At 35.7% G+C, this 15,606-nt stretch overlaps 1 protein-coding gene and 1 pseudogene across 2 annotated transcripts in view; both read right to left on the bottom strand.

Annotated features, from left to right (window-relative positions):
- LRRTM4 (leucine rich repeat transmembrane neuronal 4) overlaps positions 1–15,606 on the bottom strand; it is an 839,426-nt gene that overhangs the window by 676,532 nt on the left and 147,288 nt on the right. The gene's annotated exons all lie outside the window — the stretch shown is intronic.
- Positions 14,258–14,389, bottom strand: LOC132537796 (U4 spliceosomal RNA; annotated as a pseudogene).

A 15,606-nucleotide genomic window follows, 5' to 3' on the forward strand; every position in this document is an offset into this window, starting at 1 on the left:
ATTTCCTTTTTTCCATTGTGCTTCATACTCTACTTCTCTCATTAGGAGTTTTCCATCTCAGAATAACTGGGTTATTCTTTTCACTGTATATCACTTATGTAGTAATCACAGAAAGCGGTCTATCTCTTTAAGTTATCGTAGCAATAGTGTACATACCAACTGAGACCTATAAGCAGAAATTCAATACATTTCTATATATAAGCAATGTTCAACTCCAATATTAACTCCAAATGTCTGTATCTATATCCATTGCCTTTTCAACAACTTCATCTGGAAATCTGTCTCAATGTGATTATGTGCTCTTTACCATTTGTTTCTTTTCAAACATTATCTTCTTATTTAATAAGATCCCTATTTAACTAGCTACTTATGTCAGGAACTGAAAAACTGTCCTTACGTCTAGCTTATTTTTCTATACAGTTCATCACAAACCATCTTAAATACTTGTTAAATACTATTTCAAGGATCTGTAATTATAAATATCTGTTTCACATGATATTTTATCACAACTACCTGATTACCTCTGTCTCTAATGTTTATAACAGAACCCTAAGCCATCTACTCTCCTGTCTGGTTGATTCCCTTAAATTCCTTAAATTCAGCCAAAGCCATATTTTATCACATAAATTTAATAATCATATTCAGGGAAAATACTTGTAAATGTCCCTTATTGTCTAGAAACATGGAGTTACCCTAACAACCTTTCTTTGTAGTCTTTATCAACCTCACAGTAATTTGTTTCCCTAAGGAACTTAAACTCTTGCTATCACTTGAATTTATTTCCTTTTAAAATGATTTCCCATTAATTATGAAAAGATGAACTAACCCTATTATTTAATCTCCCATGAAAATCACAAATTTGTATTTCTTTGAAAGAGTACTTTCAAAGAAAGTATGATGGATATCCCTCTCCCACAATTCTTTAAGGTCCATAATGAAAGGAACCAAGTCTTTTTTAAAATTTAATATTATTATTCCTAGAAAAGTGCTTGGAACCTTGTAAGAATTTCATAGATATTTTTTAAAACATAACAAAGATGTGTGTGTGTGTGTGTGTGTGTGTGTGTGTGTGTGTGTGTGTATAATTTTAATGGAAGTGGGTTTAGTTTTAGTAGTTCATAGAACTAGTTAGTTCATAGTTCATAGTATAGTTGTTGACATTCGGAGAACATTTCTCATCTCCCCATTCACAATTTAGGTCTTTTTCCATCACCATGTACCAGGATTCTAACGAAGCCCTTTTTCCACCCCTTTTCTCCTCCTTTCCTATAGTTCTCTGTTTTGGTGCAATACACCATACCCAGTCCAAGTTTTACTTTGTGTTTTCCCTTTCAGTTCTTTTTTTTGTTTGTTTGTTTTTTTAATTCCACCTATAAGTGAAGCCATTTGTTATTTTAAATTTTTTATTATCTTATTTTATATATTGGATAGAGACAGAAAGAAATCAAGAGGGTGGTAGGAGATAGCAAGAAAGACAGACAACAGCAGCCTTGCTTCAACACACATGAAGCTTTTCCCAGCAGATGAGGAAGAGGTGGCTTGAATATAGTTTCTTGATTACCTCACTTAATATGATGTCCTCAAATACCAGCCAAGATGAAGCAAAGAAGATGACTTCACTTTCAACAGCTGAGTAGTAGCCCATACTGTTTGTATGTCACAATATTTTAGCCATTTTTCTGTCATTGGACGTCTTGGTTTCTTCTTAGTTTGAGCCATTACGAATTGAACTGTTATCAACATTGTTATACATAGGTCTCTTTAGATAATTATTTTTGTATCCCTTGGATAGATATCCAGGAGAGACATTGCTTGTTTGCAACCAGAAGGTGGCCTGCCTTGTTGAGTGCACATGTTATAATGTGCAAGGACCTGGATTCCAGCCCCTTATCCTACCCACAGGGAGAAAGACTTTGCAAGTGAAACAGGGCTGCAAGTATCTTTCTGTCTTTCTCCCTCTCTGACATGCCCCCCCCAATTTTTGGTTATCTCTATCTAATATATAAATAAAGATATTTAATTTTTTAAAAAACACATTGCTGGTTATAAATAGGTCTACTCTTCTAAGAGATATCCAGATAATTTTTCCACAGGAATTAAAACAATTTACATGCACAACATCTCTGTAGAAGCTTTCTGTCTTCCCTACATCCTCTCTAACTCTTGTCATTTTATGCTTTTGAATGTTTAACATTCTTACAGGTGTCAAATGGGATCTCAACCTTGCCTCTATTTGCATTTCTCTGATAACCAGTGACTTCATGCATTTCTTCATGTTTGTTAGCCCTCTAAAATCTGTTTTACAGTTGAAATTATATCCATGGCCTCACCACATTTTCAATGGGGTGGTTTGCATTTTGTTGTTGAACACAGTGAGCCTTTTGTTTGACATATGGCATGTAAAGTCCTCCTCTCATTCTGTAGGCTATATTTCTGTTTTGATGATGTTTCCCCTTGATGTCTGATGTAGTCACATTGATTTATTTCATTTTTTTTTCTGATGTAGTCACATTGATTTATTTCATTGTTTTTTTCTTTTGTTTTGTTTTTCTTCCTTTTGGTTTTGAGTCCTTGAAGACATTTTGATAGCATAGATCTTGAAGTATTCTGTCAAGATTTTCTTCTGTGTATTTGACAGCTTCTGGTCCAATGTCCATGTATTTGGTTATATATATATATATCAAGTGAACATATATATTCACTTTTCTTGCCCTTTTTAATTGTTGTTGTAGTTATTATTGTTGTTGTTATTGATGTTGTCGTTGTTGGATAGGACAGAGAGAAATGATGAGAGAAAGCTGAAGGCAGAGAGGTGGAGAGAATGATAGACACCTGCAGACCGGCTTCACCACCTGTGAAGCAACTGCCCTGCAGGTAGGGAGCAGGGGCTTGAAGTGGGATCCTTATGCCTTTCTTTGTGCTTTGCGCCATGTATGCTTAACGTATACCACCTGACTCCCTGTCCTTGATATATTTTGATTTGACTTTGTATGAATGTGCGGTGATTCAGATTCAATCCTGGTTGTGTTTCAATGCAATTTCTTTGTTGATTAGACTCTGTTGTCTCCATGCAATGTTTTGGGGCCCATTGTCAAAAATGTTTATAGTTGTGAGAAATTATTTATGGACTCTTGATTCTATTCTTCTTCTAGCTTAGTGTTTCCATAGAGGAATACCCATAATTTTTATATTAATTTTATAGCCTGTAACCTTACATATTGCCTAATAATTTCAAGGAGTTTTCCACTGAATTATTATTATTATGTTATATTCTCACATCTTCTGTAGAGAATGACAGTTTGACTTCCCATTCAACATATATCCCTTTAATTATTTTCTCTTGCCTAATTGCTATACCTTGAACATGTATTAAATAGTAGTGGTGGCAGTCAGCATCCCCATTTTGTACCGGAGTGAAGAGGGAAAACTTTCAGTTTCTTGACACTGAGTATGAAGTTGTCTGTGTGTGTGTGTGTGTGTGTGTGTGTGTGTGTGTGTATGTACAGAGAGAGAGGGGGGCGGATTCTGTAAGTAAAATACTTTTCTATCGGGAACATTCTTTCTAAAATTAAAGACTCATACTTTTATGTTAACATATATGCATTAATGGTTATGCAAATGTTCAAATAGAAAGCAGAGAGAACTCTCTTAATTGGTATCTTGAAGGTAATATTCTTAGATCATTATGGAACCATAAAATTAAGTTTTAAAAATGAATTGTTCATATAAAGATATTTTGCAATTGATCTTTCAATTTAACGTATGCTTTAACTTGGATTATATGATATAGCAGTCAGCCTGCTATAGAGATAGTGGGATCAAATTCTGAAAGTTTAAGATATGTAATATTTATTTAGATCCTGAAAGGAAAATTCAATTGAATAGATAAAATCCTTTCTCGTTGTCTTGCAAGACAATATTACAATTTCTAGAATATTATTTGCAAATAATGCTTTAAAAAGCATAAAAACAGACTTGCTAATTTTTCATTTGCTAACACTGGATATTAAAAGTGCCCGCACTGCTTGCTTAATAGCCAACTTCAGTAATATTTCCCTCTCTACAGCCTCCTCTAAAGTCAGAAGGACATAGGAAGAAAATTTTAGATTAAGTAAAAGTGAATTTTTATTGAACTGTGATTAATCCTTATCTTGATCTGTTAAAATTACGACAGGGAATTACTTTAATCCATAATTTGACATTTGGAAATTATTATTAAGTGAGAAGGAGGCAACCCAAGATACATTTTCTTAAGTATACATACACATATATTTCTTTTTAAAAAATACTTTATTAATTCATTGGATAGAAACAGAAAAATCATGACACAAGAGTAAGGTAGAGAAGGAAAGACATCTGTAGCACTACTTAACTGCTTATGAAGTTTCCCCCTTACACATGGGGGATCAGGTTCTTGAATCGAGTCCTAATGCATTTAACATGTATTATCTATTTGGTACACTCCCAGTCCCTACTAAATTTTCTTCTGTCCTTTATATTTCTCAGGAATAGACTCCAGTATTTCCAGTACTGATTTGATAACTGTCTCAAAGTTGGCCTATGCATTACCAATATAAAAGACATACAAAATATTTCTATAGTCAAAGAATCACAATAGTAAGTGGTAAACAAAATGAATACATGTCTTGAAGCAATTTTATCATTGAACGTATTTTGAAAAATAAAGTTTAACTGATCTTGTGATAGAGGAGGATTCCTTTAATGCCTTTGAGTTTGTCAGTATTCCCCCCACATCCCAGAATACTTTTAAGCACACAGTGTGCTTCTTAAGAAATGCATATTGATTACCAAGAGTAGACTGAATTCAGAGTGAAAGTGCAGAGCTAAATTAATTCTCTGCTGGGTGGGAAAGTTTAACAATGCCATTCTCTAGGTTTGACAGTAATTTTATTTAAAGATTTTTATAAATAACCTTAAGTGGGAGTACACAGTAAATTATCCAAGCTCTTCTAAGCAAAGGAATGCTGAGTCAGTGGGAGTAAAGTGCAGAAAGAACTCATGAAACTGTGTGGGGTAAGATAAATGGCAACTGAACTGTAATGTGGGCAAGTGCAAAGAGAAGCATTTAAAGAACAACTCCTTATATGGGATAATTAATCTATCATGAGATATCATTTATGATTCTGGAAATTATTTGAAATTTAGAATACTCTTTCATTCAAAAAAATATATTCTCAGCTAGAATTTAGCTCACTACGCATTCCTTCAATGTTGGAAATTCCTTTGAAGACCCTCAAGACTATACCTGTCCCTATATACCAACCAAGTTAATATGCTTCTAAACCAACAGCTTAAATTGTCATAAATAAAAGGTGTTTCAATTTCTTTTCACTTCAGTGTTTTTGATTTTGTTTGATCGGCTTTGTATTTACCATTGGTAACATATATCAATGTTCTTTGGGAGAGCCACCATCTTATCTCTATTTCACAGGAATGTTTACAATTGAATTTGATGCTATGTGTAGCTTCAAAGTCTCAAGAGTGTCCCACTTATAATCAAAATAATAATAATAATAGTAATAGTAATAATAATATCCTCTCTTTTACCTATGGTTGATTATTGATGCAGGAAGAAACACATGACTCAATTTAAACATGCTTTGGTGCAGTTTTAGGGATAAAAATCTTTCTATCTTTCCGAGATTTTGGAGAAATGAAATAAGAATTCTAGTCATAGTCATTGTTAAGAAAAACTGAGACTGATGACAGCCTTCAAATTTATTCTTAAAGCTGTAAATAGGGGTTCCCAGAAGATGGCGGACTGAAAAGCTGCTAGTGGCTTGAGCTCTGACCACATCTCCTGGAAACGGTAGGACTTTCTGCCTTTAGTAGGCCAGTCAATAAGGGGTCCTAGCGGTGACACCAAGGGGGTGACTATAACTTAATTTGGGTTAAAAAATAGAGTAGAAAAAAGGGGAAAAAATTTGTTTCTTTTAAATTATAATACCCAAAGTGCACCTCCCCCCCCCCATAACCAGTCACTGGGGACCAGCTCCTAGCAGGCTCCCCTGCTGAGCTTCCTTCTTTACCAAGATTCCTGTCCCACCAGGAAGTATCATTCATTCTAAGTCTATTCCCTTCTGAAAGCTTTGGCCTTTTTTCTTTCTAAGTAGCCACCCCCCCACACTGCATAGCTAATTAAATAATTAAAAATAAATAAATAACTCTTTCCATTCACTACTCTTTTATTACTGTTCTTTTTCTTATCTTTTTCTTTTTTCTCTCTTTCTTTTTTTTTCTCTTTTTCTCATTCTTGTCATGCTTTCTTCCTTAATCCTACAGCTTCCAAAGTCACAGGCCCCATCCCCCACACCACCAAACAGTGTGCATTCACTGAATTCACTGATGCACATTTGGGAATTATTTGGGGGAAGAAATCTGACTCAGAGTGGACTCTCACTGAGAGTATCTCTGCTCAACTTCCCTTCCTCCTTTAGCTACCCCTAGAATATACAGTGGATAGTCAATTTGCATAAATGTCTATTTCAGCTATCCTTGTCTAGTACTGAGGTTTTTTTTTTAATTATTTTTTGTTTCTTTTTTTTTTAATATTTATTTTATTTATTTATTCCCTTTTGTTGCCCTTGTTGTTTTATTGTTGTAGTTATTATTGTTGTTGTCGTTATTGGATAGGACAGAGAGAAATGGAGAGAGGAGGGGAAGACAGAGAGGAGGAGAGAAAGATAGACACCTGCAGACCTGCTTCACCACCTGTGAAGCGACTCCCCTGCAGGTGGGGAGCCGGGGTTCGAACCGGGATCCTTATGCCGGTCCTTGTGCTTTGCGCCACCTGCGCTTAACCCGCTGCGCTACAGCCCGACTCCCATTTTTTTGTTTCTTAACAATCAGCTGCCTATGCTCACGAAGTGTGAGATAATCTGGGACAGGGTTATTTTTACCCTGCTCTATTTTCTTTAATATTATATAAAGGCATACATCCTCCCCCCATGTAGGTTGATCAGAATTAACTCTTAGGGTATCTTTCATTGATAGGGTAGTGGGAAACTTATCTATTATGGGAGGAACTTGTCTCGTTACTCCTACCTCCTCTACGGACTCTCCCCTTCCTCCCCCTCCTAGCTAATAAAAAAAATTAAATTAAATTAAATTAAAAATAAAGTAATAAAAAAAAACCTTTCCTTTCACTGCTCTTTAATTACAGCTCTTTTTTATCTTTTATCTTTTCTCTCTCTTGTTTCTTTTTTCTTTTTTTTTTATCTTATCAAGCACTTCTTCCTTCCTTCTTCTTTGCCTTTCTGAATTTGTGAATTATTTTGGGGAAGAAATCTGACTCAGAGTGGACTCTCTATGTGTGTATCGCTACTCTACTTCCCTATCCCCTCTTGTGAGCCCTAGAATATACAGTGGATAGTAGATTAGCATAACTGTCTATTCTTGCTATCCCTTCTTTCTTTTCTCTTTCTTCTTCACTGGGATTTGGTTAATATTTTTTCACAGACTGGAGAAATTGTTTGGCTAACTGGTAGTGATTAAAGTGCTCCAATACTTGCTTCAGTTGCTATTGTAATTACTGAGGTTGGTGAGTGCAATTGTCATAAAGGTTTTTAGTACAGTGTTGCTTGTACTCAAGACACAACAACTGAGGAACAACAGAGCATAAAAAAAAAGAAACGCATAAATCAAAAAAATGGGTAGATCAAAAACAAATAAAACTGCAACTCCAATGAATGAAGACAAGAGCCCAGAAGAAACTACAAATCAGCCAGAAGTAACCATAGATAAGAAAAGTATGCAAGCAATAATAAACTTATTAATCACAGAAATGAAAACAACATTGGAGGAAAGGAATGGCAGTATTAGGGAAACAACAGTTGAGACCCCCAAGGAAAATACTGATATCTTGAGGCAATTAGAGATTTGAAAGATGAACTAGCTGTAATGAAGAAAGAAGATGAGTTAAGGGAAAGCAGACTAACAGAAGCAGAAAACAGAATTAGTCAGACAGAGGATGAGTTAGAGAAAACAAAGAAAGAGGTGAAAGAGCTCAAAAAGAGATTGAGAGACACTGAAAACAACAACAGACACATATGGGATGATCTCAAAGAAGTAACATTCATATAATTGGCTTGCCAGAGGAAGAAAGAGAGGAAGGGGAAGCAAACATTCTAGAGGATTAATAGAAGAAAACTTCTCAGACCTGAATAACAGAAAGGACATCAAGATTCAAGAGGCCCAGAGAGTTCCAAACAGAATCAACCCAGACCTGAAGACACCAAGACACATCATAGTCACAATGATAAAGAAAGTATCCTAAAGGCTGTAAGAGAGAAACAAAAAGTCACATACAGGGGAAAACCCATAAGATTACCTGCAGACTTCTACACTCAAACTCTAAAAGCCAGAAGAGAATGGCAAGATATCTATTGAGTCCTCAATGAAAAAGGGTTTCAACAAGGATAATATATCCTGCTAGACTTTCATTCAAACTAGATGGAGGGATCAAAACCTTCTTAGACAAACAACAGTTAAAGGAGGCAACCATCACCAAGCCGGCCCTGAAAAAGGTTCTAAAAGACCTCTTATAAACAAGAACATCACTATAATACTTGCAATATATCAGAGCAAACAAAAAACATTTTTTTTGAACAATGGCACTACAATACATTAAATCCATAATATCAATAAATGTCAATGGCTTAAACTCACCCATCAAAAGGCACAGAGTGGGGGGATGGATCAGAAAACATAACCCAACCATATGCTGCTTGCAAGAATCCCATCTGTCACAACAAGATAAATACAGACTTAAAGTGAAAGGATGGAAAACTATCATACAGTCTAAGGGACCACAAAAAAAGGCAGGAACAGCCATTCTCATCTCAGACACAATAGATTTTAAATTAAATAAAGTAACAAAATATAGGCAAGGACATTACATAATAATAAGAGGATCAATCAGCCAAGAAGACTTAACAATTATTAACGTCTATGCAGCCAATGAGGGACCATCTAAATATGTCAAGCACTTAGCAAAATAATTTCAAAAATACATCAATAGTAATACAATAATAGTGGGAGACTTCAATACCCCACTCTCACACTTAGACAGATCAACAAAGCAGAGAACCAACAAAGATACAAGAGAATTGAATGAAGAGATTGACAGACTAGACCTCTTGGACATTTTCAGACTTCTTCATGCCAAAAACTTGGAATACACCTTCTTTTCAAATCCACATAACACATACTCAAGGATAGACCACATTTTAGGTAACAAAGACAGCATCAATAAATTCAAGAGCATCGAAATCATCCCAAGTATCGTCTCAGACCACAGTCGAGTAAGACTAACATTTAACAACAAACAGAAAATTATTAAAAGTCACAGAATTTGGAAACTAAACAACATACTCCTTAAGAACCACTGGGTCAGAGATTCACTCAAGCAGGAAATTCAAATGTTCCTGGAAACAAATGAAAATGAAGACACAACCTATCAAAATATTTGGGACACAGCTAAAGCAGTATTGAGAGAGAAACTTATAGCCATACAATCACATATTAAACACCAAGAAGAAACTCAAATGAATGACCTTACTGCACACCTCAATGACTTAGAGGAAGAGGAACAAAGGAACCCTAAAGCAATCAGGAGGACAGAAATCACTAAAATTAGAGCAGAAATAAACAACATCGAAAATAAAAGAAGCATACAAAAGATCAATGAAGCCAAATGCTGGTTCTTTGAAAGATTAAACAAAATTGAAAAAGCCCTAGCCAGACTCACCAAACAAAAAAGAGAGAAGACTCAAATTAATAGAATTGTAAACAATGGAGGAGATATCACAACTGAAACCACAGAAATCCAGAGAATCCTGTGAAACTTCTAGAAAGAACTATACACCACAAGATAGAGAATCTGGAAGAAATGGAACAATTCCTAGAAGCATATGCCCTTCCAAAACTGAACCAAGAAGAACTACAAAATCTGAATGCACCAATCACAGACAAAGAAATTGAAACCGTTATTAAGAATCTCCCCAACAACAAAAGTCCTGTACCAGATGGCTTCACAAACGAATTCTACAATACTTTCAGGAAACAGTTAGTACCCATACTTCTTAATCTTTTCCATAAGATTGAAGAAACTGGAATACTGCCTTCCACCTTCTATGAAGCCAAAATCACCCTGATACCAAAAGCTGATAGGGACATAACAAAAAAGGAAAACTACAGACCAATATCTCTGAAGAACATAAATGCAAAAATATTAAACTAGATCTTGGCCAACCAGATACAACAGTATATCAAAAAGCTTGTTCATCATGACCAAGTGGGATTCATCCCAAGATTGCAAGGCTGGTTCAACATCCATAATTCAATCAATGTTATTCACCCCATCAATAAAAGCAAAGCCAAAAACCACATGATAATCTTAATAGATGCAGAGAAAGCCTTTGACAAAATCCAACACCCATTCATGCTCAAAACGCTACAAATAATGCGAATTGATGGAAAATTCCTCAAGATAGTGGAGTCTATATATAGCAAACCTACAGCCAACATCATACTCAATGGACAGAAGCTGAAAGCATTCCCCTCAGATTAGGGACTAGATAGGGCTGTCCACTGTCACTGTTACTCTTCAACATAGAATTGGAAGTTCTTGCCATAGCAATCAGGCAAGAGAAAGAAATCAAAGGAATACAGATTGGAAGGGAAGAAGTCAAGCTCTCACTATTTGCAGATGATATGATAGTATACATAGAAAAACCTAAAGAATCCAGCAGAAAACTACTGGAAGTTATTTGGCAATATAGCAAGGTATCTGGCTACAAAAATCAATGTACAAAAATCAGTCGCATTTATTTATGCAAACACTAAATCTGAAGAAGAAGAAGACATCCAGAAATCACTCCCATTTACTGTTTCAGCAAAATCAATCAAATGCCTAGGAATAAAGTTGACCAAAGAAGTGAAAGACTTGTATGCTGAAAACTATGAGTCGCTACTCAAGGAAATAGAAATTGATACCAAGAAATGGAAAGATATCCCATGCTCATGGATTGGAAGAATAAATATCATCAAAATGAATATTCTCCCCAGAGCTATATACAAATTTAAGCAATACCCATCAAAGTTCCACCAAGCTTCTTTAAGAGAATAGAACAAACACTACAATCATTTCTCTAGAACCTGAAAACACATAGAATTGACAAAACCATCTTGAGGAGAAGAAACAGAAATGGAGGCATCACACTCCCAAACCTTAAACTATAATATAAAGCCATCATCATCAAAACAGCATGGTACTGGAACAAAAATAGGCACACAGACCAGAGGAACAGAAGTGAAAGCCCAGAAATAAATCCCCACACCTATGGGCATCTAATCTTTGATAAGGGGGCCCAAAGCATTAAATGGAAGAAGGAGGCTCTCTTCAATAAATGGAGCTGGGAAAACTGGGTTATAACATGCAGAAGAATGAAATTGAACCACTTTATTTGACCAGAAAAAAAATCAACTCCAAATGGATCAAAGACCTGGATGTCAGACCACAAACAATCAAATACTAAGAGGAAAACTTTGGTAAAACAGTTTCCCACCTACACCTCAAGGACATCTTTGATGAATCAAACCCAATTGCAAGGAAGACTAAAGAAGAAACAAACCAATGGGGCTAAATCAAATTGAAAAACTTCTGCACATCCAAAGAAACTATTAAACAAACAAAGAGACCCCTCACAGAATGGGAGAAGATCTTCACATGCCAGACATCAGACAAGAAACTAATCACCAAAATATATAAAGAGCTCAGCAAATTTAGCACCAAAAAATCAAATGACCCCATCCAAAAATGGGCAGATGATATAAACAAAACATTCACCTTAGAGGAGATCCAAAAGGCTAACAAACATATGAAAAACTCCTCTAGGTCACTGATTGTCAGAGAAATGCAAATTAAGACAACATTAAAATACTACCTCACTCCTGTAAGAATGGCATACATCAAAAAGGACAGCAGCAACAAATGCTGAGAGGTTGTAGGGACAGAGGAACCCTTTTGAATTGGTGGGAATGTAAATTGGTACAGCCTCTGTGGAGAGCAGTCTGGAAAACTCTCAGAAGGCTAGACATGGACCTTCCATATGATTCAGTAATTCCTCTCCTGGGCTTATACCCCAAGATTCCATAACACCCAACAAAAAGAGGTGTGTACTCCTATGTTCATAGCAGCACAATTCATAACAGCTAAAACCTGGAAGTAACCCTGGTGCCCATCAACAGATGAGTGGCTGAGAAAGCTGTGGTATATATACACAATGGAATACTATGCAGCTATCAAGAACAATGAACCCACCTTTCTGACCCATCTTGGAAAGAGCTAGAAGGAATTATGTTAAATGAGCTAAGTCAGAAATATAAAGATGTGTATGGGATGATCCCACTCATCAACAGAAGTTGAGTAAGAATATCTGAAAGGGAAACTAAAAGCAGGACCTGACCAAATTGTAATTAGGGCACCAAAGTAAAAACCCTGAGGGGTAGACATGCAACTTCCTGGGCCAGTGGGGGGTGAGAGTGGGTGGGAGGGATAGGTCATAGTCTTTTGGTGGTGGGAATGGTGTTTATGTACACTCCTAGTAAAATGTAGTCATATACATCACTAGTTAATTAATATGAGAGGGGGAAAATTAATTGTATGTCTCAAAATTTTTTAAAACCCAGACTGAGTCTTTTTAATATATAGGCTGTGTATTTGATATGCAGACTCTCTCAAAAGCCTAGACCAAGTAGATCAGAAGCAACCAATAGCACAGCTATATACAAGATACTGGGTACTGTACAGCAAACCCTAACAAAAGGACTTTTCAAAGTTAACCCAATTACCAATAATGTGATGATAACATTAACTATCCATTGTCTTTTTGAACCCTAAGACAGCTGGAACCTCACATCTCCACTATAGAGCCTCTACTTCCCCCAGTCCTGGAACCCTTAGATAGGGCCCACTTTCCCGTATGCCTCTCCCAATCCATATCAAATAATATTGCATCTGCCGAACACAACCTAATCAATGCAATGATGGCCGCCTCAACATTCTTCAGCTCAGACTGTGTCCATAGACTTCACGTGTGGAATGACAACTCTTTAGCTTCATTACTCGGGTGAGACCTTTCCTTTCATAGTATACTCTAATTCCATCTCAGGTGGTTCACTTTTTAACAAAGTCCCAAAACCTAGATATACACCAGTTTCTGTGAGAGAGAGCATATGTTCACACGTATCCATAAACTACTGCAAAATATATACCTGAAAGCAGAAGTACACTAGAGTTTGCAGTGAGTACCACCCTAACATTTCCTCTCCACTATTCCAAGTTGGGTCCATGATTGCTCAACAATTTGTTTGGCTTTGTATGTTAACTCTCTTTTCAGTCACCAGGTTCCAGATGTCATTAGGATGCCGGCCAGGCTTCCCTGGATTGAAGACCCCACCAATGTGTCCTGGAGCTCTGCTTCCCCAGAGACCCAACCTACTAGGGAAAGAGAGAGGCAGACTGGGAGTATGGACCGACCAGTCAACGCCCATGTTCAGAGTGGAAGCAATTACAGAAGCCAGACCTTCCACCTTCTACAACCCACAATGACCCTGGGTCCATGCTCCCATAGGGATAGAGAGTGGGAAAGCTATCAGGGGAGGGGGTGGAATATGGGGATTGGGTGGTGGGAATTGTGTGGAATTGTACCCCTCCTACCCTTGGTTTTGTTAATTAATCCTTTCTTAAATAAAAATAAAATAAAATAATAAAATAAAATAAAATAATTCATATGATGTATCAGTCCAAAACTTAAAAAAAAAAAAGCTGGCAATAATACAGAGAAAATACAATTACTGCCATACACCCTGAATATTCTTGATATCATAAGAGGAAATATTTTTGCATCTCTAATAAACATTACCTGAAAATATCACTATTTATTGTACTACTGGAAAACAGTTTTTTCAACATTAGTTTGAATTGGATTTTCTGTAATTTACATTTGCAATAAATGATAGTCAATAGAGAATATATATTGATGTGCACTGGTGAACTACTTGAAATGTAAATTATTTTGTAATAAAGTTTAATTTATTAATTTACTAAATATTAGTTAATATATAAAATTAAATGGTTATGTATATTTATTCATTATCCAGTAACTTAAATTATACATTGAGAACTTAATCCTTTTTTTTTTTTTTTTTTACTTTCCAAGGCAGTCATTTGATTTTCTTACAAGAAAAAAACAGTTTTAAAAGTGGAAATGCTAATAAAATTTAAGGTAGTAGAAAAGTTTTCAATTAGCAATAATTGCGCCTTGGATAAACCTCATTGGCTACGATACTGCCACTGTGCAAAGGTATTAGATATTAGGTAATTAGGTAATTATCAAAACTTAGAAGTCATTTTAGTTTTCTTTTCATTTAAACTGACATCAAATGAATAAGTTGGACGTTTTTATTTAGAAAAAGTTAACTTATTTTGTGTTGGCTTTCTAGTAAGTCAGTGAGAGAGAGACAGTGAAAGACCACAACACCAAAGCTTCCTTCAGTGTAGTAGGGTTTTAGTTCAACCCTGACTCACAAGTATGACAGACCAGCATACTGTCCATATGAGCCATATCACAGGTCCCAAAACTAAAAATTACATATTTTTTGTCCTCCTGAGTTACTACTTTAGTTGAGCTATTGTTAACTTTCTCTCACCCAAGTGGTCTACCACGATTCAGACCCAATCCGCTCCATATGAATTAGTATTAAGAACTTAACACAATGGATATAATGTATTATCTGCTTAATAACTTTAAATATTTCAGTTTAATAACCTTAAACATTTCAATGGTTTCTATATTTTCCTAACTTTGAAAGTATTATATATTATTATTTTATAGGTTATTTTGTTTTTGAGGGGGTTAATGTTGTACAGTGTAGTCATTGATATATGGATCAATTTCATTATACACCAGGACTCCAAAGTTCCCTTCCACTACTCCTACCCTCTCTTCCCCCAATTGCTTTGCTTTGATACAACACTATGCCCAGTCCATGTTTTACTTTGTGTTCTTCCTCTTTGTCCCTATTTACCAAGGTCATGTTGATAAGTGAGATCATTTAGTACTTGTTCTTCTTTTTGTGGCTTATCTCACTTAACATGATGTCTTCTAGTTGCATCCAAGATGAAAGATCACAGCCTTGTCATCTTTAATAGCCTAGTAGAGTGACATCCTAGTGTGTATATAATACTAAAGATTTTTGTTTGTTTGTTATTGTTGTTGTTGTTTTTCCATGCATCTGTTCTTGGGCATGTGGTTTTGGTTATTATAAATTGTGCTGTTATAGACATAGGTATACATAGATCTCCTCTGATAGGTGTTTTTGTTTCCTTTGGATAAATTCTCAGGAAAGAAATTATTGAATCATAGAGAATCTGAGAAGTCTCCAGACTGTTTCCACAAAGGTTTGACCAATGTACAGTCCCACCGTCAGTGCAGAAGTATTCCCTTTTCTTCATATCTTTCCAACATTTGTCATTGCTGTACTTTCTAGTGTCTGCCATTCTCACGAGTGTAAAGTAGAATC

This window comes from Erinaceus europaeus, chromosome 3 (assembly GCF_950295315.1).
Source record: "Erinaceus europaeus chromosome 3, mEriEur2.1, whole genome shotgun sequence".
Classification (NCBI taxonomy): Eukaryota; Metazoa; Chordata; class Mammalia; order Eulipotyphla; family Erinaceidae; genus Erinaceus; species Erinaceus europaeus.